This window comes from Thalassophryne amazonica, chromosome 16 (assembly GCF_902500255.1).
Source record: "Thalassophryne amazonica chromosome 16, fThaAma1.1, whole genome shotgun sequence".
NCBI lineage: Eukaryota > Metazoa > Chordata > Actinopteri > Batrachoidiformes > Batrachoididae > Thalassophryne > Thalassophryne amazonica.
Window position 1 is genome coordinate 16,458,354 of NC_047118.1, and position 23,066 is coordinate 16,481,419.

A 23,066-nucleotide genomic window follows, 5' to 3' on the forward strand; every position below is an offset into this window, starting at 1 on the left:
TTTCCATTGTTGTGGTAGAAAGAATTAACTCTGTAATGCCTGACCCACAAAATGTATGTATCAAACATGATACAGTACATATGGCATTATAGGGTTTAATACATTCCTCAAGAAAATCACTCACTGGCCTAATTGAAGATATGCCACCAGTTGTCCTATACGTATATCAAGATGCATGCTGTAGTTTCTACTTAAGCTGATGGAAATGCAAACAGTAACCAAAACTAAAACTATATCTAGTATAAGTTCCTATGGTTCATGCTTCCTATTGTAGTTCCTATTGTGCCTTTTTAATGCTTTTAAAATGAAATCATTTTGCACCAGAATATTATGTGTGAGAATTGCCAAAAAAAAAAAAGAAAAAAGAATGCAGATAATTATGTTAAAAAGAACCAATGACTTTTGGTTTTTCAATAGAATGAAGTGGGAAAGTTATTAATAAACAAGAACAATCTGAGATTTCTGACATCCGCCAATTCAGATCCGGATCACTTCATGCCCCAATATCTATATGTGATGCAATTTTGGTCAGAATCTGTGAAGTAGTTTTGACGTAATACTTCAAAGCGAAAATCGAGTGATCCAGAATCTGGATCACCTGCAAAATTGAATGGAGACTTCCATGCCCTAATATCTGTCTGTGGTGAAAATTTTGTCAAAATACATGCAGTAGTTTTGATGTAATCCTGCTAAAAGACAGACAAATAAATAAAGGAACAATGATGAGTTTATTATGTCCTTGGCGGACATGATTAATTTCATATCCTTATCAAATCAAAACATTTCTTCCGGAGAAAAGAAGCATGCTATGTGACAGCCCTGAAACCTGCAGACTTCTTTTTCAGCATTGATGGATGCAGTAGACCTGCCTTATGCGAATGCAAAGAAGGTACATAAGGTTTTTTTCAGAACAGCTAGGGAAGACAATCAAAATATTACATAGACCAGTGGTGTCCAAAGACATTCCAGAAAGGGCCAAGAGGGTGCAGGATTTCTTTGTAGCCACTGACTCCAGCAGGTGATTTCACTGATTAACATCACTTTGACGCCTGCCAGCGCAGACTCCTCCATATGAGAGGTCAGTGAGCACTGAGAATGTGAGGATGAGCAAAGATTTGATTGCGTGGGTGAGTGACAGCTCCAGTGTTGGTGCTGTTTGACAGCGGCCTGTGTCATGTGACTGTTGTCTGAAATATGTTTGGGCTGCATCTTGCTGGTGTGACATGGCTGGCCACGCCTCTTTTCCTCCCGACTGCGTCCAGATTAAGACCATATTTGCCTTGTCGGCCTGGTTCCTGCACATTCTTGATATGTATGACGGGGTTTTAATTTGAACTAGCACGTTGCCTATGGGGATCCATGAGTTATAGATTGGGTGGTAGTGTTTATAAAATAAGTAGCTGACATTTTTTCAAGAGTGGTAATAAATTATGCAACATTTCTATCATGATTTTAACCGAAAGTGCAGGAAATGAAAATGGTGAATAATTGTATTTATGATTTGACACATTTAGTTGAAGTCATGTTTTACAAATGGCAAGGTTGAGATATTTCCTTTGTTCACTGCTTGCCTGGTTAGCAGGGATTGATTAATGGTGTTATCATATACCTATAAATAATACGCAAATATGATTGGATAAAACACTAAAGAATAAATAGCAATACACCCTTTTCGCAGACGGGTAATATTTTTCATACCACCCGAGTAATCAGCCAATCCGGACAGCGGAGCGGCGCCATGATGAAGAGGCGCGGTCAGAGGAACTGTAAAATACTGGTGAGTCACTATTAATAATTTCTTACGTGTCCAACCTTGTAGGTTGATCATTAAAATTAAATTTGTTAGTTCTAAAAGCCATCATAATTATTTATAGGAAAACATTCTATTTTTTTTCTACTAAGGTTTGAACTTTGAGTGTTTACACAGGAGAGAAAAGTGAGAAAATGTTAATGCCTGTTTGAGAAAAGTGTATAAAGTGTGTAGTGAGGGGTTTTACAGCCTTAAAACATCTATAATAATTGTAAAAAATAACGCTGACTACTTTGCGGATTTCGCCTATCACAGGTTATTTTTAGAACGTAACTCCCGCGATAAACGAGGAATCACTGTATATGATCAAATCGTTATCAAGTTGTTCACCAATGAATATGGCTTTTTACACCCTTCAGAAAACCATACAACATTTATCATTTATAGGTATATGATAAAATCGTTATCAAGTTGTTTTACCAATGAATATGGCTTTTTACACCCTTCAGAAAACCATACACCCTTTGGCCTCAGGGTGTATGGTTTTCTTCAGAGTGTATAAAGCCATATTCATTGGTGAACAACTTGATAACTGATAATATCAGCGTCCATTGTTCACTGTAGTTACCTAATATCCCTAATTTCTCCAAAAATATCAGTCCTATCAACTTTCTGTTTTTGCAGCCTTCATCCTTGACCCAAAATACATAAGTATTCCAAATGGGGAAATGCCAACTGTCCCCAATTTCTGTGATCGAAATTACACACACACACACACACACACACACACACACACACACACACACACACACACACACACACACACACACACACACACACACACACACACACACACACACACACACACACACACGTACATAGAGGCCACTTCACTATAAAGATGAGAACAAGGTGAATTACTGTGTATACACAGCAATCCTCCAAGTATTTCTTCTCCTTATTTGAAAATGTTCTGTTTTAAATATTTTCCTGCATATGACCAATGACCAAATCAGAAGTACATCACAAGCCTTGGTGCATGTCCATTACGTCACATCCCTGTGTTGTTGCAAAAAGAAATGGTAAGAAGGCAGTTAATGTTGTCAAGACTCTGGAGGAATTTAATTAATTAAGTGTATGCTTCTAATTTTGATGCAAAGAAATGAGGCAAAATCATCATTAGCCAACATCTTTCCCTGTTCTCCAGTTTGGAAGCCTCTAAAGGATAGAGATTTCACACTCGAGCAGACAAGTGGAGTACCTGCTGCTTACCAAATAAAGCGAAGAGTGCGTTATTGAAAGTGCACAAAGACTAAACTTGAGGGGGTCTGTTGTATGCTGCTAATAATTGACGGCTGTCGACCACAATGGCGACGTAAAAGTTACTTTATTGATTTGTGAGTGTCTCTGGCGGTCTTTCCTTAAATGCAGAGTTGAGAAAATAGATAAATAAATTGAAATGGACTGCATTTATATAGCGCTTTTCCATCTGCATCAAATGCTCAAAGCAACATTCACCCCAATGTCAAGATGCTGCCATATAAGGTGCTTACTACACACCGGGAGCAACTAGGGGATTAAGGACCTTGTCCAAAGGCCCTTAGTGATTTTCTGGTCAGGTTGGGATTTGAACCAAAGATCCTCTGGTCTCAAGCCCAATGCTTAACCACTAGACCATCACCTCCCAAGGTTGCCTCTTGAGATCAGTCTGGGTTGACCGGCTGATTGTGTCTCAGTGCTAAGGTGTACACATTTGAACATTAATAGCTGTTTTCAGCCCATGTACGATCCCATTCACCTGTATTTGCCAGCTCCTTTTCTCCACTGTTACCATAGAGATGCTCCATCCCTATCAGCAAGGCGTCATTGGCTGCCAGGTTCGTTGGCTCTCAAAGGAGAGAGACATTGGTAAGCAAGTGTTTCCCTGGCACCACTTCAGCACCAGTGTAGCGAGACAAGCACTGTTTCCTTAGCAGCCAGCACGCCACTAACGGTGGCACGCCGACCTGCTTTGTCACCATGGGTGGATGAGTGAGAGTGAAATCCAGTTGGGAGAGAGCTACGACTGTAATTGAAATGATTTCACCTGGGAGACAGCTGTTGGGCCATATCTGTGCATGTGGTGGAAGCAATGTGACAACTGAGCAATTATTTCACAGTTCAAAAAAGTAAAAAAAAAAAAAAAAAAAACCTGTAGCAGCAAACCTATGCAGTATTCTAGCAATGTTAACTATGAAAGATGTTACAACAGCCAAACTGTTACCTTGAATTAGAACATAAACCTTTAATCTTTTACTGATAAAACAGGATGTAAAGCTAACCGGCACTGGGCTAATGCTACCTGTTAGCCAGGTTGCAAAATGTTAAGAGAAATGCCATGTGGCTAAAAGAATTTCGATTTCTTTTACCCACAGTAGCTAAAAACTCTTGTCATTATCATAAAAAGTCTTTCATGACAAATCTTCTCCTGTATTAATATTTAGGTTTCAATACCTACTTCTGTATATTATATAGTACCATATTTATTGTATATGTTGCTTATTACCCTTAATATTTAAATATAGTTATATATATATATATATATATATATATATGATGTCTTATCTTTCTTATGTCTTATTATTTATTATTATATATACTTTTGAGCCGTTTGGGTGGGTAGAGAGAGTTCCCATGGGATAAAAAAGCTTTTCAACCTATCATCCCTGGTTCTCAAGACCAGGCACCTACAGTAAGTGGCTCTACTCTACTCTTTTCTACTCTTCTATTTTACTCTTCCTTTTTAGATATTTAGATATACTTTAGTATACTAGCATAGTTCCACCTTTTAATTGGAATATAATATAAAAGATATCCCTTACTGAATTTTCATGAAACTTTTGGTAGGTGAATTTGGTTGCTATTACGATTTGCTATCTTTTACGAATACTGTTGTGTGGCTCAAGGAAATTAATTGAGGCGAAAGAGAAAATACATCATTTAGCCACATTGGCTAAGCATTAAAATGTCATAGGGCTATCCCAGTCATTGTTACTAACCTTATGGTTTCAACTTTGGATGATGACTCTTACATAGTTGACAGTGATCATCACTAAAATTAAATGGGATTTTCCATTAAAACCAATCAATATTTTCACAGTGGTCATAACTATAGACAGGTGACGCCACTCAGATCCAGAAAAATCTTCGCTGTGACACAACTTTTTTGCATTTTTGCCTCTGTACTTCACCACAATAGAGTTGAAATGAAACAATTAAGATGTGGTTGAACTGTAGAATTTAAGCTTTAATTCAAATGTTTTCACCATTTCCACAGATTCTTCATTCAGTTCATTTCAGTTCATCGATACAGTGCAAAATCATAATTTGTCACCCCAAAGGGCAAGGTTTAACCTTACCCAACCCCTGAGTATGTACAATAGTAACAGTGGTCAGGAAAAACTTGCTCAGGTGTATTTGAATCCAGGAAGAAACCTGAAGCAGACCAGACTCAGTGGGATGGGGGCATCTGCTTTGGCCATACTTATAATAACAAAATAAATATTCAACACACAACAAGGAAATGGCAAACAAGCAAAGATAGAAATGTTGTAGCTAAAGAACTTTAAACATATAGAATCCAGTGGTCATAATAACTGATGGCTTAAAAAAACATCCAAATGGTGCAGAGCAGAGTCTGAGTGAGACGCTCTTCTAGAGATCATCAGCATAGTCCGGATTTCCAGAGGTCCCTGTAGTTCCATAAGATCAGATTGACGGCAGCTGATGGGCAGATGCTATTCTGTTTTAAGACGCCATAAATATTTAGACAAACTAACATAATTCATATAAGGATTATTGTTAACACTTAAATCAAAAACCTTTACATTCATTAACTACCTGAAGTCTGGAACACATGGATGTCACCTAATCTTGATATTCCTCCCCTGAGATGCTTTGCCTTTATTGCAGCCTCTTTTACTCACTGCTTGGTCTCTGGCCTTAATTAAGTCATCAATAAATGAAAAGAATGGACTCTTGGGTTGAGATCAGGTGACTGACTTGACCGTAGAAAAAAGTCTTGGGCTGTTTTAACGGTATGTGATTATCCATCTGCACTGTGAAGTATTGTCCTATCAGTTCAACAGCATTTTGGCTGAATCAGAGCAGACTGTATGACCTATATACTTCAAAATTCATCCCACTTCCATCAGCAGTCACATTGCCATTAAAACCAGTGACTCTGGACATTATATTTAGTGTCATTTAACAGCTACCGAATGCAAAATTAACACTAGGAATCAACTCCATTTGCCATGGGATAGTGATGGAACAGGCCACATCTGGCTGTAAAACTACTTGTCAGCCATATAACTGCTTATGGTCTCTGAAAATAGTAGGATTATGCAATCATATATACATATCGCTGAAATTCCAAAATGGCTAATGTGATTTTTATAATGAATTTAGATATTTATTTTAGGGCTAGTTTAAGATCGCTGTATAAATGCATGAGTTGATGTCATTAAGCAGCCGCAGTCTCATGTTCTTTTTCGTGATACCATCATGAAATGCATCACATTTTTGTGACTTGATTAAGTTTAGGTCACCATTTTGAACCATAACCCCAACTCCCCCCCATCACTGCCAGTCATGAAAATGTAACATTTTGTGACAGTATCACAAACTAATAGATTAAATCACTTCTCGTGACTCTGTCATGAACGTGATGTGAATCATGTGTGTTTAGAAATGGTCAACATCTACTTTACTGGCATATCATGATGTGTACAGTAAAACATTGCAACTGTCAGTGAAATGAGGAAATGAAGGCATCTGCTTTTTACATACTATTTTTAACTTTCTTAAATGTCTGCTCATAAATTATAGAATAAATAAATTACTTTATTTACTATTTATTAATTGAATTATTTATTGATGTGCTGTTATGGTGCATTGACAATTCGATTAACATCAACCAACACCGAGATCCGCCAGACTCTAGAGGAGCTACGTAAGTCGTCATCAGTCGAGCAACGCTGGTATTAGTCCATGGGCCAGGCAGTTTTTCGGTACCACTTAAAGGGACAAAACAACACTTTGAAACCATGGCCTACACAAAAAAGTATGATAACCATTGCAGGGTGGTAGCTGAAGAATTACACACAGGTCAAACTTTAAAAATGCTCCAATCATGTTGAAAACTATATCACATTACTTGTCTGATCATAACAATTTCAAAAAGGTATAGTTTGGACTATCTGTAATGGAATGTTCTGGAGTTATGGGGTCAAAACAGCAAAAATGGTGACAAAGGTCAGTTTTAGTTTGTACAGGGGTCAAAAGTTAAAGTTTCTCCAGTTTCAGTACAGAAGGATGCAAATTATTTGTTGAAATAAAAGGATTAATAAATGGAATAGTTTTGACTCTGTTGAATGTTTGGTCTCCAAAGTAAAGTTCAAACAAGGTCAACATCTATTGGATTCTATGACATGTGACATATGTTACCCTGTAACATGATACCTAAACATGACAGATGGTGCAAACTATTCCTTATTAGAACTCTATTAACCCAAGCAATAATTTGCATAATTTTTTTTACTGAATTTTAGCAACTTTAATTTTTGACCCCTGTACAAACTGAAATTGACCTTTGTCACCATTTTTGCAGTTTTTACCCCCATAACTCCACAACATTCCATCACATATAGTCCAAACTATACCTTTTTGAAATTGTTATGATCAGACAAGTAATAAGATATAGTTTTCAACATGATTGGAGCATTTTTAAAGTTTGATCTCTGTCGTTTCGTCCCCTTAAGTGGTACCAATTAGGTCAAAATTGATGATCGGCTTATGGACTATATTCGTTGTGGCTCCTGAAAAATTTTCAGCATGTTTAAAATCTTTGACATTCATGCTAAAATACAGTTGAGCTGTGCTACCACTAGGTCACCTTCATGAGTATGCCATTACCAGAGGTGGGACAAAGTCAATGTGAAGTCATTCTCACGATATCAATCTACAAGTCTAAAGTCAAGTCTCAAGTCAGCTTGCAAAGAGTTGGTTGTCATTATGACTTGAGACTTGACTTGGGACTTGAATTAAGACGTGCAGATTCATGACTTGAGAATTGCTTTGTAATTTGTGTCTGTAGCATGGTCCAAGCAGAGGGTCACCCTTTGGAGTCTGGTCTGCTTGAGGTTTCTTCCTCAGAGGGAGTTTTTCCTTACCACTGTTGCTCTGAGGGTTAGTAAGATTAGACCTTATTTGTGTGAAGGGTCTTGAGGCAACCTTGTTGTGATTTGGCGCTATATAAATGAAAATAAATTGAAATTGAAAATTGAATTGAAGAGGTGAATATGTCCAAATATAACTCAACAACAGATGGTATGTTAAACTTCGGCTAAAGTACCAAGGCGCATCAGCTACTTTTGTTTCCTTCAGTGTCTCAAGAAAAAGTAGAAAAATTATAGGGTTTCCTGACAAAATACCACTTCAAACATCTTGATGTTTCTGTATCAACTCTTCAGCCCAATAAAATAAAGTGTGGATCTTCTGAGTAGAGAGCAGATATCTGCCTCATGGATCAATATCAAGCTTGTCCTTTGATTCGCACTCTGCAAATTGTAAATACCATGAATGTTCCCAACCAATCGTCTTATTTTGCATTATGCTATACACAAGGTTTGGTAGGATTACTTTGAAAGAATACATGTGGATTACATGTATGTATGTACATACATTACATACTTGTAATCTGATTACTTTTGGATTATATTTCAAAGTAATCCTATCCAACCTTGGCTATACGTTATCATCAAGCCTCAATCATAGCACTTATAGAGGTAAATATGAAACATTATAATTATTATGTATAGGTTTTCTGTTTTTTTTTTTTTTTTTGTGGAAATTGCCTTATTAATCAAAACAAACAAGCGACATCACTGCAGTTATTTAGAGAAAAAGGCAGTTGCCTGTAAAATAGGCAGATTGAGCTCAAATCACTTTCCACAAGTGCCTCGAACCAATTGTCCTCTTGTTTCTGTTTGTTAATAATAGTGAGTATTGTGTCATTTTGCTGTTTGAAAAATCTGAACTCCCAGCCTACAGTTCATTGCCTCTTACTCACATGGATGTACAAACGCAGACTGTCAACTCTTGAATAGAGAGTGTCTGACTCTCTGTGTCTGTCTGACAAAAACCTCTCCGTCAATCAGTCCCTTCCCCCTTGTGCTGTTGTCTTTTGTCTAGTTTTTAAAAACGTCTTTTTCTTACTTTGACTTTGAGTCACTTTTAATCAGACCAGCGAGGCTCTTGAAAGACTTTAAGCCATCCAGGTAGAGAACATATCCTAGTTCCATTTGCAGGAACTTTGTATCAAAGAAACAAATAAAGTAGAAGCACGTCGACAAAAGGGATTGGACGCTTCCAAGGGGACTCGACGATAAGATTCACTCTCATCGTCAGTTGCTATGCAGAGCAGTGTGTTGCTTTGTGGCTGAACATCTTCGACCCTACAAAGAGGTGATTTTCACATTTTCTTTTCGTTTTTTTTTTTTTACCACGGATCAGATAACTACAGAAAAGCAAGACACAAAGTATTGCTGCGGCAGTGCTGAAAAATATTATGATCTGCTTTCAAAAAAATATTGCAAGCAGTAATTGTACGCTGCTGCTCCTGTGAGGTTTTAGTGAGCGACTTCCATATTGAACTGCAGCTATTTATAGATACCCAATATTCTGTTGACAGTAAAAGGATTAACTCCTCATAAAGGGTACATATGCTGAAAATACATAATAAAGTTCAATGTCAGACAGTGGCATAAAACCCACGTTAAATTATGTGGCCTTTGAGTGGTAGGGAATTTTCATCAACTTATTAAAACCTTCACTAACGCAGAACTATGGCAGAAATAGAAATCTAATGTGGAATTCAGTCGAACAGCTTAATGTGATCTGAAAAAAGAAATTGGCACTGCTGATGCTGATTTAATATTTCTTTTTTATTCTTTACTTGAGGAAAAAAGTTTTCTGAAATAAATGGAGACAGAAGCGTGGGTTGAAGTGCTGTCACTCTGTTCAAGGATGCCTGGTAGAATCTTGAGTTATTATTTTCCTTCCTGAAATTCATATTTCACAGTTCAGATAACTCAAAAATGCTTATCTCTACAGCACTTTGAATAAAGATCCTGTCTGCTAAACTTTGTCCAAAAAATGGACTGTGATCCATTTTGGTAAAGATTGTGTGTCATGTGGAGTATGATGGGTGGTAGAAGGTTTTGGGTGCAAACCCAACTTGGGGCTTCTCTGTGTGGAATTTCTACTTCCTTATCAGGTACTCATATTCCCCACACATTCAACAGATGCTCAAATTGAGCTAGCTGAGGATTAATTAATTCGATTAAATTTATTTATACAGTATCAAATTGCAACATGAAGCTACCTTGGTGCACGATACAAGAGTAAGGACTAGAGCATCTACAGAACTTCCTAATTTTAGGAAGAAACCTCAAGCATACCAGACTCAGCTGAGTGACCATCTACTACAGACAAACTACCAAACAAAACAAATTACACAACTGCGTAAGCTTCAAGATGTTTAACATGATATGTTCCAAACTGTAGGTTAAACTATGACTTGGAGAGCCATGTTGACCTCTTGCTAACATTGGGCACCACGTCATGGTATTTTGTAATGTGTCGCCATGACACAGCGCATAACACGTCAATACATTTTTTGAAATATTCCAAGATGTTTTGCCATTTTCACTGCTGAGTCAAAAATGTTCTTGGTTAACAGTGGTGGGCACACTTCCGATAATCCAGTAACAGATAATTATCAAAGATAATGTTTTCTTTATCGGATTATCTTTTTAGATAACTTTAAGAACCATTATCGGACCAATTATCTTCCGATTAATCTTTGTCCAATAACTTTTAAACCGATAAACAAAATAAACAAAGCTGAACAGCGACAAGCATTTTTAAAATTAGTTTAGCACTCATCTGTTAAAAGTTTTGTAACCAACGCACAGCTATAACCTTTGCAAACAGAAGACAGCCACTTGTATAAAAAGCATCTCAATCCTCTGCAGACAAAGAAGAAACAGCCCCAAAAGAAAAAAAAAACATTTCCTTTAACACCATACCAATAGGCTAACGATATCAACTAAGTCATCCAGAGGCATACATTTTTAGTTTAGTTATTTAAAATTACTGTCATGTCTGAAGTTTTATTAAGTGAAAATATCAGATATATGTTTTAGTTTTAAAGTAATGTGCTAATTTTTAAGGTTTTGTGAGCACATCCTGTGACCCGCAATGCATTTTGGGTAGGATGATGTAATCTCAGTACATCATGACAGGACAAATGCATTTCAGACACTCTGTTCAGGCTCCACGGACAACAGCATTAAACTCTACTGCCTAAAACTCTCTTGAATATATTCTCTGCGTTTATAGATGTTGGTTTTATTTGCGTTTGTTAAATTCCATGCATTTTAAATGTAGCAGACAGGGATTACTGTATCTGGAATTTTGTTTTCAAGGCCTCTACTGCCATCTACTGGTCAGTAGTGTTCACTAAGCGTGTGGGAACCAGTAGATAGCAGTGTTCTATTTATTTTGACCCCAGTTATGTCAGATGATTGTCAAATCAACTTTTTGGCTTTGCAAATGGCTTTTTTTGTGTGCAATGAATGTATACATTATACAAGTTTCACTTTTTTAATGGAATTGCAACCTTATTTCTTTTTCAAATTCTCCCATTTTTTGCATCCAGCCTTATTTCCTTTAGAAATTTCCTTGACAAATAATATCAGTCTATTAGGACGTCAGGTTATGTGTTACACATATACATGTGTGTGTATATATTTTCCAACTTATTCCCATTGATGAAACTTTTCATTTTCTGCCTGAAAGCTTATTAGATGAGTGTGTTCAGGGCTCCGTTTGTTTACAAAATACACACACGTTACAGACCTTGAAATCCAACAGCAGGGATTGATATTATCCAAAGATTTATGAACATACAAATTAACGTGCTTACACTTTATCATGATTTTCTCCGTTGTGAGATATAAAAGTGTCTTATCGTAGCATTCGTGTGTATGTGCATTATAACGCAGCGCATGAGCGACGTTACGATATTCTTCAGAACGACAACATACGTAACATGCATCCAGCAGCATACACACTGCTGTCATAGACAACTGGCTGTAAAGTTTTTTGGCAAGTTATAACTTTCTAAACAGCGTAATTTGTAATGAAATCCGCTTCATTTATGCGGCTCTTTCGGCACCATGTTTGTTTTTTCAGAGACAGCAGTAAGCTCCTCCTACCCCTCCAAACGGAGGGATTTGTAGCCCTTCGCTTTCCCCTCCTCCTCGCTCCAAAAAGAGAGACTCAGCCAGTGTTTAGCAGAGGCACTTTTACCCAGAATCCTTTGCGACCTGTCTGTTTGTTACAAAACCTCAGAATTAGTGCATTATTCAACATTAAAAGATATATGTTATATTTTAACTTTGTACAAATGACATAATTGACATTAATGGAGTTATTCTATCGGTATTAATGTTATTTATAATCAAAACCATAAGTCAGCATGACTTTATTTTTCAAGACCTGCGCCTGACCGGAGTGTCGTAATTGATAGAGAGTTGGCTTTATGGCTGCTCTCGGAGTGCCTCTGTGCTGGGAGCTCTGTAGTAAACAAGAGCTTCCAGCAGGGGCAGAATGTTGAAAGAAAAGTGGGGTCTCATTGTTGAGGTCTGTTGTTGTTTTTAATATTATTATAAGCTATTAAATTTGTTCTACTACTAGTTGTAGATGTGTCAGAGGTAATATTGGAATTTATCGGTTATCTGTAACTTCTGATACATTTTTGGGTGGTTTATTGTTTTAACTTTATCGAAGATAATTTTTCAGTTATCTGATTATCTGTTATCGAAGTTAATTTTTTGGTTATCTGTGCCCACCACTGTTGGTTACACATGAGGAAAATATATGGGAATGAACTAGCAAGTTGCTGTCCCAAACTCAACAGGAAGCACACTGGACTTCGATTGGGAAACCAAGATGTGGTCAAGCTCACATATGACAGTAGAGCTTCTTTTTTTTCAACTGTAGCCTAATTCATAATTATTGTCCATATTTCATAACGATAAAATTACATAATGCACCATATATGTATAAGGCATTTTGGCTTATGATACACAAGCTGTGGCTGTGTCATGATGGTGTCTTGTTGGCATCTTGTTAACATCCGAGAACACTCCCAAACTATGTACATCACAAACGACTTATAGAGCTTGACAACTCAAAGAGCAAAGCCCGCTTAAGTGTATTACACCTGTTCCCACAGGGCGCTCTTCCACTATGATCTCCCACAAACCAAAAATGGGACAAAATGGCTTCCTCCTAACAGGCTCTCTTATAAAGTGCAGACCTGGCAACCCACCCGAAAACAAAAGATGAGGAGCTGCGTCATCAGCTGCAACAAACACTGCTTCAGCTTCAAATTTTTACCCCGTTGGACCACGAGCAAACAGGTTTTAAGCTGTAGTCACTACAAATACCCCATTTAAAGATGTCTGTACATGATTGAAGCCATTAAGACTATGAATACCCGGACGTTACCGCGTACTATCAACGATTTCGAGAATCGGGATGAAATTTTTGAACAGTTCAACAACTGGATCCTGATTTGAAATCTGGTGCCAGTGATGGCCATAAATTTTATGTATACCAAGTTTGTTCAAGATTGGCAAAAGATGGATCGAGTTACTGTGATGCTTCAAAATGTACCCAGATTTGGTATTCGGGATGAAAGAGGAAGGAATGGCATTCGGTGGAATATGCGGTTTAGAGCTTTAATGGAATGTGAAAGAGTCTGGGGTGTACCTTGGTTTTTCCACATGACTGATGGGATAGGCTCCACCCCTTTCTCTCTCAAAAGGATATATCATATTCAGTGATTAAACACAGGACTGTATTATTTTATATCAATGATTGATATTTTTATATTATTTAAATTAATATTTTTAGGCATAGATGACTCAGTAAGAATACAATATTTACAATGGTTTCCTTGTTTTATTAGAGGTTACAGTTAAGAACATTCAACCAGTTATTTGTTGATACACATTCTTTTGGTTGTTATGTCATCACCTGATCTTGCAAAAATAGTATAACTAAAGTTTTATGTATGCATTTGAATTTTATTTTATTTCATTGTACTGTGAAGAAATGACAAAATTTTGGCCATGATCTGGTTGTGTTTTGTAGAATATTTAAAATCAATGTTAATTTCGATTTAAAATAAAATTGTGAGATGGCTTGAATGCTTATATGACATTTGGCAACAATTATGGAATAATCACACTTAAAAAGATATTCGCCCAGCTTTGTTACTCTGGCAAATAAACTTTTGTTTATTTGCCAGAGTTATGGCACTTAATTTATTTTTGTTCAATAATTGAACATTCTGACTTCATTAAAAAAAGTTTAATTTATCCTATAATGGCATGTTTCATATATATCCAGATGAAGCAGAGGAAAAAATATAGAAACACGATGTTAAGAAAAAAATTTGGTATCATCAGTCAAAGGAATCACAGTTAGTAAATTGATGCTCCACCTCATTCTTTTATGACATTATGAAATCTTTTGGACTCCACTAATAAAAAAAACAATTTTCTCAACAGGATAAATCACAACCTTCTTAAATAATGGTTGACAGATCAACTGTGGAGGACGGAGTCTTGCTATGGACTCATTTTTGAAAATTCTAGCACAAAACTCCAATCAGATTGAGATCTGGGTTGTTTGCAGGCAATGTCACTGAGATGAGACTTTTCCGATAGAAACGTTTTAACACTCTTTGCTCTGTGGCAACCTCCATTATCATCCTGAAAAATTCTGATCACCAAACTAATTTTCTTTGTTGGAATGTGGAAAACATCCGAAATTACACCTGCACATTGCCTGTTGAGGTACTGATTGCTGTCTCAATTTGTACTTTACCTAGCATGCAACACATATCCTAAATGAGTGGGTAAGATGTCCCTGTTTTCTTCAGATAATCATATTTATATGTTTCAAAAACAACACCAGCACAGTGGTGGGCACAACTAACCAAAAAAGTAGCTTCGATGACCGTTAATCCGCTAACTGAAAAGTTAACTTTTATAAAGCTATATCGATAAATCCCTAAAAAAAAATTAGCGGATAAAAGCTAAACCGATGACTTTCAGTATTGACTTCAGTACATGGCAGCTACTGACACAATGAGTCAGCGCTTCTGTCTCAGATCGGCCTTCTCTCAGCAAAACAGACCTGGTGATCAGAGAGAAAGGAGTGAGAAAAAAGGTCATTTCTCTTCACACCATACAGACCTGCCAGTCTTTTGGTTCCTTTTAGTCCATCACTTTTAGTGAATGTGTGGCTGCTCACACTGCCATGAACACTGCCATCTACTGGCAGTAAATATGTACTAATGTACCCATAATGCAATGTGGCATCTGTGTCTAAACGCTAAAAAATTCAAAATTAGTGCATTACTTTACAAATAAAACATATACTTGACATTTTCACTTTGTAAAATGACAGATGTGATGTTAATTTCAATAACCTGTCCGCAATTAGTTTGTTTAAACGTATAACCATAAGTCAAAACTGTCTGCCTGTGCAGACTCCAGTGAAATGACCAGCAGGTCTGTATGGTGTGACGAAAAATATCAAATTTTTCCCTTCTCTCACTCTTCTTTTTCTCTGTTAGTTAGCTCTCCTCTGCACAGGATAGAACTCTACCATTCATGGCTGGCTGTCTGCTACAAAACATGTAACAGACAGGAATTAAAATCTTTGATTTCAGACTAACTGTTAACTGTTAAGCTTTATTCTCTATGCCCGCAAAAATATGTTAGCAGTCTAAAAGGTATCAGAACTAAATTTGTCGGAAGGTAATTGGTCCGCCGATGGTTTTCAAAGTTATCTGGAAAGCTGATTTGCTAATGAAAACGTTAGGTTCGATGATTAGCGTTTACGCCGTGATCTTCCAGGCCAATGCAGATTCATGATTCGACAGTGTTTCTTAAAGGTGTGTAACAAATAGTGACTCCTATTTCTTCCTATATTGGGTATTTTTTTTCTGTATTTTGCAGTATAATCCTTTCCATTGTTTCAGTTTTTTTTTTTTTTTGTATGGGCCTTGTTCAATCATGCCTGTGTAGCAGCTCGTTAACATCTAAAGACAATCACCTTTGTGTGCAGACTGATTAGAATTTTTAAATGTGTGCTGGTACTTAGGAAAGTAAATTACAAGATGATTATATACATTTTTTTTCCTCCCTCAACATTGAGTAATTCTAAAAAATTGTTTATCCTCTATTTAACGCAGGTAAATATTCTATTAATTAAAATGAATCAGTGTTATTTATTCATTTATGTGTTTTGGGGCCATAATGTTTAGCAAGTCATTTGAAGTCTGGGAGCATGCACCGGTGCTGCACTTCGCTGCATCCAGAACACCACGGAATCTTCCCGGGTCCCAGACGGCAACCACACTGGCAGACAACCAGTCCATCCCCACATCCCCAAAACAACCATCCATATGTTGTAGCCAGGTGAAATGTAGGTGTCGCCTTTGCCTTCTCCAGCTAGTGGGTTCTTCAACAGTCAGCCACGTGTGTGCTAGATCATGCACAGAGAAATGTGCCACATGGCCAAAATGTCATAGCTGACACTCCCTCTCAATTCATAGTGGTACTAGTCTTGCTTAGTAATTGCTCATTTGATACAATGTTATTCCAGTGGTACCCAAAGATTCTTTAAAGACACAGGTGTCCTGAAGGTGACATCTCATCCAGTCACCTAGGTGACTGGATATCTTTGGTACTATAGTATAGTACTATAGCAGTACTATACTATACTATATAGTATAGTATAGTATAGTATAGTATAGTATAGTACCAAAGACATTCTGTCACCTAGGTGACTGGATGTCTTTAGTACTATAGTATAGTATTATATCGAAGTACTATAGTATAGTACTATAGTACCAAAGACATCCAGTCATTGCCTCAAGTCTGGCTCACACGGTAGGATAATTAGGCCGATATCGGACCCGATGTTCCCCTTCCGAGAATCTTAAGGACGCTTCGACAATCATGATGTCACTAAAGATAATCTTATCAGATATTCCTGCCGTGTGTGGTGTGTTAAGAGCGCTCTGATCTGCTCAGAAGGACGCCAGGAATCTGGGATATTCAACATCTTGGATTGTCTTGGTCCGATATCGCAGTGTGTGTGGTGTCTTCCGACCACAAACGAGCGCGCAGTCTGCTGAATGTGACGTGCAGCCAATCAAACTGACACACAGAGCGAAATCTAAAATTAAAACAGCTGTGATGGCTTCCCAGAAGACCGGTGGTCGCACTGTCTCCACTCCTTTAAAGAACGCCTATTCTTTGTCTTTTTGTATAGTTTTTTCCTCTGTTGTAAATAGTCTGCAAAGTATCTCAGTTTGTTTACTCTGAAATCACATTTAATCTCGAGAGATTTTGCGAGATTTCCTGTCTGACCCGGGAATGTTTGTGTGTGAAATCTGTTCATGTGTGGTGGTGTTATCCTTACCATGTGGCTGCACACCACACACTGGATGATCACTGTTAGATTTATGATTTTTTTTTTTTTTAATCTCTATGGGTTTGTGGTCTCTCAGCTTTTGGAAACCTAGAGACAATTTTAAAATCCTGCCGTGTGAACCAGGCTTTAAGTCACTGGTTGTGTCCAACTCTCACAACCACACAGCAAGACAGGTACCACCAGGACCCTGAAAACTTGAATCTTCATTCACCTACAAAGATATTGGCATCACCAAACACTTCTGTCCAGTGGCCTCATGACTTCACAACCTCTTTCTTTAAATTGTTCAGTAGCTACTGACACCACAAGAGCTTGTGACGTCATTGTTTAACTACTGGACAAAAATACAAAAATGGTTTTGCACCATATCTATAATTTGTTTATTTGCTCCAAACTAAGAAAGCTGAGTGAACATCTGTGTGCTGTCATTCCATTTTATTTATTTATTTATTTTTTACTACCAGAGGTTGTCCCTGTCCTTCCCACTAGGAAACAGTGGTGACATACGAGGTCTGTTAGAAAAGTATCCGACCTTTTTATTTTTTGCAAAAACCATATGGATTTGAATCACGTGTGATTGCATCAGCCAAGCTTGAACCTTCGTGCGCATGTGTGAGTTTTTTCACGCCTGTCGGTTGCGTCATTCGCCTGTGAGCAGGCTTTGTGTGAGCAGTGGTCCACCCCTCTCGTCGGATTTTTATTGCGAATAAATGCGGAATTCCTTCGCACGTCTGTCTCAATGTGCAGAAAAAGTGCAGATGTCCACGTCTTCTGCAATTCCTGTGGAAGTCAGACGACGTCCTGGATCAACACAGCGTCCAGTTTGGAAATGAACGGCACATTTCACTGTTACAGAAGTTTTTGTCGTGGAAAGAGGACCGGAGGAATTCCGCGCGTCGCGGTGGAGCCGCATGGCACAAAGCAACGCCATGATGAAACCTCACAGGACATGTTCTGGCATGTCCAGCTCATGCACAATTTCTCGGTTAGTCACACGACTGACAAGCCACCGAAAGCTGTTGTGTGGGCCGCTGAAGAGGAGGTACTGCTGGCCCACCACCACAAGAGGGCGCCCTGCCTGGAGTGCGGGCTCCAGGCACCAGAGGGCGCTGCCACCTTACGGGAGCAGCCAGGGTGACAGCTGTCTCCCATCACTGGACACAGCTGTTCCATTCAACACAGAGGTATATCAGCAGAACGGCGTCTCCACCTCAGTGCCGAGATATCGCCTTGAGATTAAGGTAACCTTCTCTGCAAGCATATACTGAAGACTCTGATAAACCTTGTTAAACCTTTTCAGGACAGCTGACTACAGAAAGCGACTTGCTTGGATAAGTACTCACCTTCCTGCTTCATTGTGACAAGAGGTGGAGGCGGCTTCTCCCCTCTCCGTCTACTGGGTGCTGTCGCATCCATACCTGTGTGTTTGTGCTCTTTCCCGCCAGCAGTACCGGATCCGACGAGCGGAGGCAGTGGCCACCTGGGGATTCGGGACTTGGCGGTTCCAGTACTTCTGGGGTTCGGTGGCAGAGGAGATCTGGGTGGTTCCGGTTCGACTAGGACGGACGTCTCCTACCTTCGAGCCTGCCCACACGACACCAGCAGATTTCGGCTTTAAACTCCAAATTATTAATTGTTGTATTGGTTGTGCTCTTTTCACAACAGTAAAACTTGTTATTCACCTTTCTCCATTGTCCGTTCATTGCGCCCCCTGTTGTGGGTCCGTGTACCTACACTTTCACAACAGAAAGCTGTCTGAAAGCCATCTGAAAGCCGTCCTGTGAGACCATCACGGAGGTGGTTTTGTCCTTCGCCATGAGCGGTATGGTGGAGCATCCCTCCACTTCTCTTTCCATGAAAAAAACTCCTGTAACAGTGGAATGTGCCGAAAAAGTCTTGATGTCCATGTCTTCTGCCATTTTTGTGGAAGTCAGACGACGTCCCGGATCAACAAAGCTTTCACGTTGGAAATGTTCTGGTTGTTTCAGCGGGGTTTCAGCCTGTCGGCCGCTGCTCAGACTGCGCCGCGCTCTCAGCTGCTGTGGGCGGTCTTTAAACCAGCTGGAGCACTCCTTAATCTGTGTAATCCCCATAAAATCTTCCTCAAAGCCATTTGAATTTTCTGAATGGTGTCCACCTGGAGGTCTCTTACAGTTTCTGGAAACATTTGATGCAGCAAAGCTCCAAATCATTCAGACATTTATTTGCAATAAAAATCCGACGAGCGGGGTGGACCACTGCTCACACAAAGCCTGCTCACAGGTGAATGACGCAACCGACAGGCGTGAAAAAACTCACACATGCGCACGAAGGTTCAAGCTTGGCTGATTCAATCACACGTGATTCAAATCCATATGATTTTTGCAAAATATAAAAAGGTCGGATACTTTTCTAACAGACCTCGTATATGGTGCATTCCATTTGTACTGGAAGGTCAGAATTTTTCCATTATGCCCTGCGGGAGTGTCCCCTGGAGTTGGAGTTCTAACTCATCAACTTGTTTGAGCCACACTTTTCTGTTTATGTTCAATTCATTATTTATTGCACTTTCTGTTTCAGTTATCTTGTTTCATTAATTGCATTATTCTGTAGTCATCTGGTTTCTTTATTCTCTGTTTGTCAGTAGTTTATTTTTGCTCATCTCATTTGTGATTTCAGTTATGCTTTAATGTCAGGTTTTGTTTTCAGTTCTCCTGTTCATGTTCTGTTCCTGATCCTGGTTATACTGTAGTTGCATTTTATTCTGTCCACGGTTTCTGTTTTGATTGCCCCTGCACCAGCGCTTGTGTCTTCGTCTGTCGCTGTGACTCTTTTTGCTCTGTGTTTTCATCCACTTCCACTCTTGCACCTGCTCACGTGTCTTTGTCTCTTTCATCTCTCCACTCTGTTTTCCTGCCTTCACTATCTTTCCCCATGCATATCTTTGTTCACTAGTCATGCCCCCTTCCAGAACTTTCACTGAGACCTGCACCTTGTTTCACTAATTACACCACCAGTTATTTAAGCCCTCACAGCTCACTGCCAGATTGTTGTCTTTGTACACTTTCCAGCCCTGTTCTTTGCTCTGTGTTTGCCTACATGTGTTTTGACTCCACTTTGTTTTTTTTTTACCTTGCTTTTGCCTTGCCTCTGATAGCCCTTACACCGTGTTTTTTGACCTGTGCCTGTTTATTGTACACATCTCAGCCTCTCGCCTTTTGCTACCTTTGCCTCACTGCTGGACCTCCTGTTTACTGAATCCCTGCCTGTTATTAAACCATCTGAACATTACCAAGTCTAGTGAGCTTGCATTTGTGTCCATCTGGTTTGCCACACCTGATAAAAACAAATATGGGATATGACAATAAAGAACCTTTGAATCCTAATATTTCTGCTGCAGTTGCACACAATAAAACTATTAAAACTGAATAAAAATGGCAAGAAAATTTCTGAGCTTGTCCAAGTCTAACTGTTTCAGTGAGGACTCATCATTTCCTCCTGCTCCAAAGTTTAAGGATTATGCTTAAAAGGTATAGGACCACTAAGCTTTTTAAGATTTAAAGCATAAAAAGAATTTTCTTTGGAACCACTATAATTTTATTTATTAGCCTTTAAATAAGGCATTCAAAATGTGACATTACCAATATGATCAAAAATTAATGTTCTCTAGATAATATTATTAATAATATGTTTCCCTGAAGGGAAAAAATTTCAAAAGAACAAATGACCTCAAACTGCTCATGTCAGCGACCTGTACACTCTATGGTAACAACCTCAGAGATCACGTGGGGACATCCCCTGACTTGTGCGAGGGATGCTGGGAAGCACACAGTGGTATCCAATCAGAGTAGAGAGGCACAGTGATGTCTGCTGGCTGGTCTCTCTCTGGCTGCTAATCCATCATGACGGAAATAAACACTTCTAAATCTAGATATGATGTTTTTGCGACCAGACATCACCTCTGAAGGGATTTACAAGATGTCACACATAGTATGTACGCATCACCCAAGGTCAAATGTAACTTCTGTTTTTTTTTTTTAATTGCTCATGGATGGACACACTCAATAACTCTTGCAAACAGCATAAGAAGGAAAATAAAATTCCGCCCAGGTAGATATGTTCCCTTCATTAAAACAAGTTGTAATAAAAAAAAAAAATAAAATAAACCAATATATAATGTAATGCTTGGATTTCAGTAGAAACTAAATTTTGCTAGTTTTGTGAAATTTGTCAAAGCGCTGCAATTGTAATGTGGACAGTGAAGGGAGTGCAGGAGGAAAAAACTGGGAAGAGGCAGAAATGAGAATGTGTAGTTAATTTCACCATTCAAATAAAGCAAAATACAGGTTTACCCCGTTAACTCGCGTATGCGTATTGCGCGTTTTGGCTTTACTCATGGTCGATTCGTGGACCCTGAAAATTTAGACTACTGTGTGTTTTTGGTCAACCTCATTAATGTAGTATCTGGAAAGTTCTCTGGGTGCAATACCTAAGGGTACCTGCAGGGGCGCTAAGCGGCAATGTAAAAAGCCGTGGCTACAGACAGCACAGCGCAGAAGTAGGTGGACAGTCAATGGAGACCAGTTGGTTGTTTGAGACACTGTAATGAAGTTTGCCGTGTTCCTTTGCTCACTTGTTGGCTCCCTTTTGCTATATTCAGATAAACGTCTGCACACAACAATTAACTCACGGTTTCAGGTAACTCCCAGTTTGATTTTGTGGACCCCAACTTGTGCGAGTTAACAAGGTTGACCTGCATTTGACTTTATTTTAATGATCTCTCAATATCGTTTTATCACATTTTAATCTTACAGATTTTGCCCTCCCCATATTTTTCCACGACTTTCCAGCAAAAAACCCACATTACAAAACACGTTGCCCTTTTTGCTGTTTGGCCTTTTGAGTTTATTCTTCAAGTAACTCATCACATTATCCAGCTTTAATAAACATATTCAGTCTGAGGTATTTTTTCCCTTATTTTAACAAATATTTAATAATAGGGAGAGGTGTTATTTCAAAAATTTTGAAATCTATAAATTTTTGCATGGAATATGGAAATATACATGGAATAAACCATAACAGTATAGTTTTTGGGTCATTTGGTTCTAAAAACCCATATGGACAGAGTGTTTGAAAATTTCAAGTAACGCGTGTGTCGTATATGTGCTGTTGATGTAGAAAACCACTCTGCTGCTTATAATTAGTTCATTTACATGTGATGATTATACTCAACTGATGTTCCTGAAATAAAAACTACATAGATTTTGTTTGTTATAATTGATCTTAACATATGTACTGAAATTAGGTTTTTTGTCAATAACTCTTAAAAAAAACACCAGATAGGCTTATTGTTACTATACAAGTTGAATATAAACTTGGGGTCAAGCAACATTTGGAGCCACATTTCAAGTCTCTAGGTGTAGCGGTTCTCAAGATATGATATTTTCGTCTATATATTTGGCAATTTTTGAACCCAATATCTTCACTGGCTCCATTCATATGGGTTTTTGGAACCAAATGACACAAAATTTATCCTGCTATGGTTTATTCCGTGTATATTTCCATATTCCATGCAAAAATTTATAGATTTCAAAAAATTTTGAAATAACACCCCTCCCTATTAATAACATCCTTATTTCTTTGTGAATCTTCTCAAGTTTCACATTTTAGAAGGTTAATTTACTTATTTTCTACTAATTTCATCCCCCAA

General features: G+C 38.3%; 1 long non-coding RNA gene across 1 annotated transcript; it reads left to right on the top strand.

Annotated features, from left to right (window-relative positions):
* Positions 1-1,396: 1,396 nt before the first annotated feature.
* Positions 1,397-21,587, top strand: LOC117528477. Its single transcript, XR_004565779.1, has 3 exons — positions 1,397-1,480; positions 9,752-9,758; positions 21,573-21,587. It is a non-coding gene; the product is annotated as an uncharacterized LOC117528477 (long non-coding RNA).
* The last annotated feature ends 1,479 nt before the right edge of the window (positions 21,588-23,066 follow it).